Raw genomic sequence first — 7,500 nt, forward strand, 5'->3', positions numbered from 1 at the left:
AACGACAAAGTCCAACTTCAGGCTGGGAAGTGGCAAAATGAGGCCGAGTGTCCTGGTTCCCCAAAACGGCTAAAAATAAGGCAAAGTGACGGTGACGGCCCGGTTCTCGGGCCGGCCGCGAAAACGACAAAGTCCAACTTCAGGCTGGGAAGTGGCAAAATGAGGCCGAGTGTCCTGGTTCCCCAAAACGGCTAAAAATAAGGCAAAGTGCCGGTGACGGCCCGGTTCTCGGGCCGGCCGGGAAAACGACAAAGTCCAACTTCAGGCTGGGAAGTGGCAAAATGAGGCCGAGTGTCCTGGTTCCCTGGAGCGGCCAAATATTAGGCAAAGTGCCGGTGTCCGCCCGGTTCCCCAAACGCCCCTGGTCGCCCAACTCAGGGGAGAAGTGCTGAAATGAGGCCGAGTTGCCTGGTTCCCTAAAGCGGCCAAAAAAAGAGCAAAGTGCCGGTGTCCGCCCGGTTCCCCAAACGCCCCTGGTCGCCCAACTCAGGGGCAGAAGTGCTGAAATGAGGCCGAGTTGCCTGGTTCCCTGGAGCGGCCAAATATTAGGCAAAGTGCCGCTGTCCGCCCGGTTCTCGGGCCGGCTGTAAAAACGACTAAGTCCAACTTCAGGCTGGGAAGTGGCAAAATGAGGCCGAGTGTCCTGGTTCCCAAAATCGGCCAAATATGAGGCAAAGTGCCGGTGTCCGCCCGGTTCCCCAAACGCCCCTGGTCGCCCAACTCAGGGGAGAAGTGCTGAAATGAGGCCGAGTTGCCTGGTTCCCAAAATCGGCCAAATATTAGGCAAAGTGCCGGTGTCCGCCCGGTTCCCCAAACGCCCCTGGTCGCCCAACTCAGGGGCAGAAGTGCTGAAATGAGGCCGAGTTGCCTGGTTCCCTAAAGCGGCCAAAAAAAGAGCAAAGTGCCGGTGTCCGCCCGGTTCCCCAAACGCCCCTGGTCGCCCAACTCAGGGGAGAAGTGCTGAAATGAGGCCGAGTTGCCTGGTTCCCAAAATCGGCCAAATATTAGGCAAAGTGCCGGTGTCCGCCCGGTTCCCCAAACGCCCCTGGTCGCCCAACTCAGGGGCAGAAGTGCTGAAATGAGGCCGAGTTGCCTGGTTCCCTGGAGCGGCCAAATATTAGGCAAAGTGCCGGTGTCCGCCCGGTTCCTTAAACGCCCCTGGTCGCCCAACTGACCGGCAGAAGTGCTGAAATGAGGCCGACCTGCCTGGTTTCCTGGAGCGGCCAAATATTAGGCAAAGTGCCGCTGTCCGCCCGGTTCCCCAAACGCCCCTGGTCGCCCAACTCAGGGGCAGAAGTGCAGGAATGAGGCCGACCTGCCTGGTTCCCCGGAGCGGCCAAATATTAGGCAAAGTGCCGCTGTCCGCCCGGTTCCCCAAACGCCCCTGGTCGCCCAACTCAGGGGCAGAAGTGCAGGAATGAGGCCGACCTGCCTGGTTCCCCGGAGCGGCTAAAAATTAGGCAAAGTGCCGGTGTCAAACGCCCCTGGTCGCCCAGCCCAAAAAATGACAAAGTCCCACAAACGCCCCTGGTCGCCCAAACACTAAACGCCCCTGGTCGCCCAGCCGAAAAAATGACTAAGTGCCAACGGCGCCCCTGGTCGCCCAAACACTAAACGCCCCTGGTCGCCCAGCCGAAAAAATGACTAAGTGCCAACGGCGCCCCTGGTCGCCCAGCCGAAAAAATGACTAAGTGCCAACAGCGCCCCTGGTCGCCCAAACACTCAACGCCCCTGGTCGCCCAGCCGAAAAAATGACTAAGTGCCAACGGCGCCCCTGGTCGCCCAGCCGAAAAAATGACTAAGTGCCAACAGCGCCCCTGGTCGCCCAAACACTCAACGCCCCTGGTCGCCCAGCCGAAAAAATGACTAAGTGCCAACGGCGCCCCTGGTCGCCCAGCCGAAAAAATGACTAAGTGCCAACAGCGCCCCTGGTCGCCCAAACACTCAACGCCCCTGGTCGCCCAGCCGAAAAAATGACTAAGTGCCAACAGCGCCCCTGGTCGCCCAGCCTTAAAAATGACTAAGTGCTAACAGGGCCCCTGGTCGCCCAGCCTTAAAAAATGACAAAGTCACACTTCAGGCCGAATTGTGCTGAAGTGAGGCCGACCTGCCTGGTTCCCTGGAGCGGCCAAATATTAGGCAAAGTGCCGCTGTCCGCCCGGTTCCTCAAACGCCCCTGGTCGCCCAACTCAGGGGCAGAAGTGCTGAAGTCAGGCCGAGTCGCCTGGTTCCCTGGAGCGGCCAAATATTAGGCAAAGTGCCGCTGTCCGCCCGGTTCCTCAAACGCCCCTGGTCGCCCAACTTACCGGCAGAAGTGCTGAAACGAGGCCGAGTTTTCTGGTTCCCTAAAGCGGCCCAAAAAAGGAGCAAAAAGCCGGTGTCCGCCCGGTTCCTCAAGCGCCCCTGGTCGCCCAACTGACCGGCAGAAGTGCTGAAATGAGGCCGACCTGCCTGGTTCCCTGGAGCGGCCAAATATTAGGCAAAGTGCCGCTGTCCGCCCGGTTCCTTAAACGCCCCTGGTCGCCCAACTCAGGGGCAGAAGTGCTGAAGTCAGGCCGACCTGCCTGGTTCCCCAAAGCGGGCAAAAAAAGAGCAAAGTGCCGCTGTCCGCCCGGTTCCCCAAACGCCCCTGGTCGCCCAACTGACCGGCAGAAGTGCTGAAATGAGGCCGACCTGCCTGGTTCCCCGGAGCGGCCAAATATTAGGCAAAGTGCCGGTGTCCGCCCGGTTCCCCAAACGCCCCTGGTCGCCCAACTCAGGGGCAGAAGTGCTGAAGTCAGGCCGACCTGCCTGGTTCCCTGGAGCGGCCAAATAACAGGCAAAGTGCCGGTGTCCGCCCGGTTCCCCAAACGCCCCTGGTCGCCCAACTGACCGGCAGAAGTGCTGAAATGAGGCCGACCTGCCTGGTTCCCCGGAGCGGCCAAATATTAGGCAAAGTGCCGCTGTCCGCCCGGTTCCCCAAACGCCCCTGGTCGCCCAACTCAGGGGAGAAGTGCTGAAGTCAGGCCGAGTTGCCTGGTTCCCTGAAACGGCCAAATATTAGGCAAAGTGCCGCTGTCCGCCCGGTTCCTCACACGCCCCTGGTCGCCCAACTTACCGGCAGAAGTGCTGAAGTCAGGCCGACCTGCCTGGTTCCCTGGAGCGGCCAAATATCAGGCAAAGTGCCGCTGTCCGCCCGGTTCCCCAAACGCCCCTGGTCGCCCAACTGACCGGCAGAAGTGCTGAAATGAGGCCGACCTGCCTGGTTCCCCGGAGCGGCCAAATATTAGGCAAAGTGCCGCTGTCCGCCCGGTTCCCCAAACGCCCCTGGTCGCCCAACTCAGGGGAGAAGTGCTGAAGTCAGGCCGAGTTGCCTGGTTCCCTGAAACGGCCAAATATTAGGCAAAGTGCCGCTGTCCGCCCGGTTCCTCACACGCCCCTGGTCGCCCAACTTACCGGCAGAAGTGCTGAAGTCAGGCCGACCTGCCTGGTTCCCTGGAGCGGCCAAATATCAGGCAAAGTGCCGCTGTCCGCCCGGTTCCCCAAACGCCCCTGGTCGCCCAACTGACCGGCAGAAGTGCTGAAATGAGGCCGACCTGCCTGGTTCCCCGGAGCGGCCAAATATTAGGCAAAGTGCCGCTGTCCGCCCGGTTCCCCAAACGCCCCTGGTCGCCCAACTCAGGGGAGAAGTGCTGAAGTCAGGCCGAGTTGCCTGGTTCCCTGAAACGGCCAAATATTAGGCAAAGTGCCGCTGTCCGCCCGGTTCCTCACACGCCCCTGGTCGCCCAACTTACCGGCAGAAGTGCTGAAGTCAGGCCGACCTGCCTGGTTCCCTGGAGCGGCCAAATATTAGGCAAAGTGCCGGTGTCCGCCCGGTTCCTTAAACGCCCCTGGTCGCCCAACTGACCGGCAGAAGTGCTGAAATGAGGCCGACCTGCCTGGTTCCCTGGAGCGGCCAAATATTAGGCAAAGTGCCGCTGTCCGCCCGGTTCCCCAAACGCCCCTGGTCGCCCAACTCAGGGGCAGAAGTGCAGGAATGAGGCCGACCTGCCTGGTTCCCCGGAGCGGCTAAAAATTAGGCAAAGTGCCGGTGTCAAACGCCCCTGGTCGCCCAGCCCAAAAAATGACAAAGTCCCACAAACGCCCCTGGTCGCCCAGCCGAAAAAATGACTAAGTGCCAACGGCGCCCCTGGTCGCCCAGCCGAAAAAATGACTAAGTGCCAACAGCGCCCCTGGTCGCCCAAACACTCAACGCCCCTGGTCGCCCAGCCCAAAAAATGACTAAGTGCCAACAGTGCCCCTGGTCGCCCAGCCTTAAAAATGACAAAGTCACACTTCAGGCCGAATTGTGCTGAGCAGAGGCCGGCGTTCCTGGTTCCCTGGAGCGGCCAAATTAAAGGCAAAGTGCCGGTGTCATCCCGGTCCCTCAAACGCCCCTGGTCGCCCAGGATTAAAATATGACAAAGTCCCACTTCAGGCCGACTTGTGCTGAGCAGAGGCCGGCGTTCCTGGTTCCCTGGAGCGGCCAAATTAAAGGCAAAGTGCCGGTGTCATCCCGGTCCCTCAAACGCCCCTGGTCGCCCAGGATTAAAATATGACAAAGTCCCACTTCAGGCCGACTTGTGCTGAGCAGAGGCCGGCGTTCCTGGTTCCCTGGAGCGGCCGAATTAAAGGCAAAGTCCCGGTGTCAGCCCGGTCCCACAAACGCCCCTGGTCGCCCAGCCACACGGCGCCCCTGGTCGCCCATCCACAAAAACGGCAAAGTGTCAAAAATGCCCCTGGTCGCCCAGCCAATAAACGCCCCTGGTCGCCCATCCATAAAAACGGCAAAGTGTCAAAAATGCCCCTGGTCGCCCAGCCACTAGCCGCCCCTGGTCGCCCATCCATAAAAACGGCAAAGTGTCAAAAATGCCCCTGGTCGCCCAGCAAACAAACGCCCCTGGTCGCCCATCCATAAAAACGGCAAAGTGTCAAAAATGCCCCTGGTCGCCCAGCAAACAAACGCCCCTGGTCGCCCATCCATAAAAACGGCAAAGTGTCAAAAATGCCCCTGGTCGCCCAGCAAACAAACGCCCCTGGTCGCCCATCCATAAAAACGGCAAAGTGTCAAAAATGCCCCTGGTCGCCCAGCAAACAAACGCCCCTGGTCGCCCATCCATAAAAACGGCAAAGTGTCAAAAATGCCCCTGGTCGCCCAGCAAACAAACGCCCCTGGTCGCCCATCCATAAAAACGGCAAAGTGTCAAAAATGCCCCTGGTCGCCCAGCAAACAAACGCCCCTGGTCGCCCATCCATAAAAACGGCAAAGTGTCAAAAATGCCCCTGGTCGCCCAGCAAACAAACGCCCCTGGTCGCCCATCCATAAAAACGGCAAAGTGTCAAAAATGCCCCTGGTCGCCCAGCAAACAAACGCCCCTGGTCGCCCAGCCGAAAAAATGACAAAGTGCAAACGGCGCCCCTGGTCGCCCAAACACTCAACGCCCCTGGTCGCCCAGCCGAAAAAATGACTAAGTGCCAACGGCGCCCCTGGTCGCCCAAACACTCAACGCCCCTGGTCGCCCAGCCTTAAAAATGACTAAGTGCAAACGGCGCCCCTGGTCGCCCAGCCGAAAAAATGACAAAGTGCCAACAGCGCCCCTGGTCGCCCAACCGAAAAAATGACTAAGTGCCCGCATCTTTTGCGTTGACCCCCCACCTCTACCCTCAAACCAAAAAGATGCGGAGGTTTGACCCAGATCTCCAAAACACTATCGGCACATATATAGGGAACAGCATTTTAAGAGCTTTTGGAGCCGAAAATATGACAAAGTCCCACTTTTTCGAAAATATGACAAAGTCCCACTTTTCGAAAATATGACAAAGTCCCACTTTTTCGAAAATATGGCAAAGTCCCACTTTTCTGAAAATATGACAGAGTGCCACTTTTATCACAAATGAGTGCCTGGCTCCCCGGCAATGTGAAACACGAACACGGACTGGAGAAGCGGGCGGCTTTGCCGCTCGCCGCGGCCTCGCTCCGGAAGGGGGGGGGCCGCTTATGAAACACGAACACGGACTGGAGAAGCGGGCGGCGTTGCCGCTCGCCGCGGCCTCGCTCCGGGTGGGGGGGGGGGGCCGCTAATGAAACACGAACACGGACTGGAGAAGCGGGCGGCTTTGCCGCTCTTCCCGGCCTCGCTCCGAGCGGGCGGGCCGAATATTAAACACGAACACGGACCGGAGAAGCGGGCGGCTCTGCCGCTCGCCGCGGCCTTTCGGGGGGGCCGCTTATGAAACACGAACACGGACCGGAGAAGCGGTCGGCTTAGCCGCTCTTCCCGGCCTCGCTCCGAGCGGGCGGGCCGAATATTAAACACGAACACGGACCGGAGAAGCGGGCGGCCTTTTGGCTCGCCGCGGCCTTTCGGGGGGGCCGCTTATGAAACACGAACACGGACCGGAGAAGCGGTCGGCTTAGCCGCTCTTCCCGGCCTCGCTCCGAGCGGGCGGGCCGAATATTAAACACGAACACGGACTGGAGAAGCGGGCGGCTTTGCCGCTCGCCGCGGCCTTTCGGGGGGGCCGCTTATGAAACACGGACTGGAGAAGCGGGCGGCTCTGCCGCTCTTCCCGGCCTCGCTCCGAGCGGGCGGGCCGAATATTAAACACGAACACGGACCGGAGAAGCGGGCGGCCTTTTGGCTCGCCGCGGCCTCGCTCCAGGCGGGCCGCTTAACGAACACGGACCAGAGAAAGCGGGCGGCCTTTCGGCTCGCCCCGGCCTCGCTCCAGGCGGGCCGCTTAACGAACACGGACCAGAGAAAGCGGGCGGCCTTTCGGCTCGCCCCGGCCTCGCTCCAGGCGGGCCGCTTAACGAACACGGACCGGGGCAGCGGGCGGCCCCACGCGCTCGCCGCGGCCTCGCTCCGAGCGGGCCGCGTAACGAACAGGAACACGGACCGGAGAAGCGGGCGGCCTTTCGGCTCGCCCCGGCCTCGCTCCAAGCGGGCCGCTTAACGAACACAGACCAATGCACGGGGGCGGCTTTGCCGCTCGCCCCGGCCCCGCTCCAGGCGGGCGCCTTACTAACACGGACCGAAGGCCGGCGGCCGCTCCTCGCGGGCTCCCGCCACGCACCCACACCCCCGCACCGACCGATCGGCGATTACAACCTGCCATCGGAGGGCCCCCGCCGGCGCCGCCAGGCGCTCGGGCGGACGGCTCCTCCGGCCGCGGGTCCACTCCAGCGCCGGGGACGCGGCGAGCGCGGCCTCGCGGCCCCGCCCGCCAATGCTCCGGCGCGAAACGTATCTGGCGAGACCGAGACGGCCCGAATGTCACATTTTTTTCCGACGCACGCAGAGGTCCCACATCGGAGGGCCGTCGCGCCGGCGCCGGCGCCCGTTCGCTCGGGCTGCCCGCAGCGTCCCGCGGCCGTTCCCATCCGTGGAAATCTATTTCTCAAACCAGCCGCGCGCACGGCGCGCCGTTGCGGGGGTTATCGGGAGGGGAGCATGCGCGGCCCGTCGCAGCCACCGGGCC

This window comes from Hippichthys cyanospilos, unplaced genomic scaffold (assembly GCF_059441005.1).
Source record: "Hippichthys cyanospilos isolate Australia breed blue-spotted pipefish unplaced genomic scaffold, RoL_Hcya_1.0 HiC_scaffold_92, whole genome shotgun sequence".
NCBI classification, from domain to species: domain Eukaryota; kingdom Metazoa; phylum Chordata; class Actinopteri; order Syngnathiformes; family Syngnathidae; genus Hippichthys; species Hippichthys cyanospilos.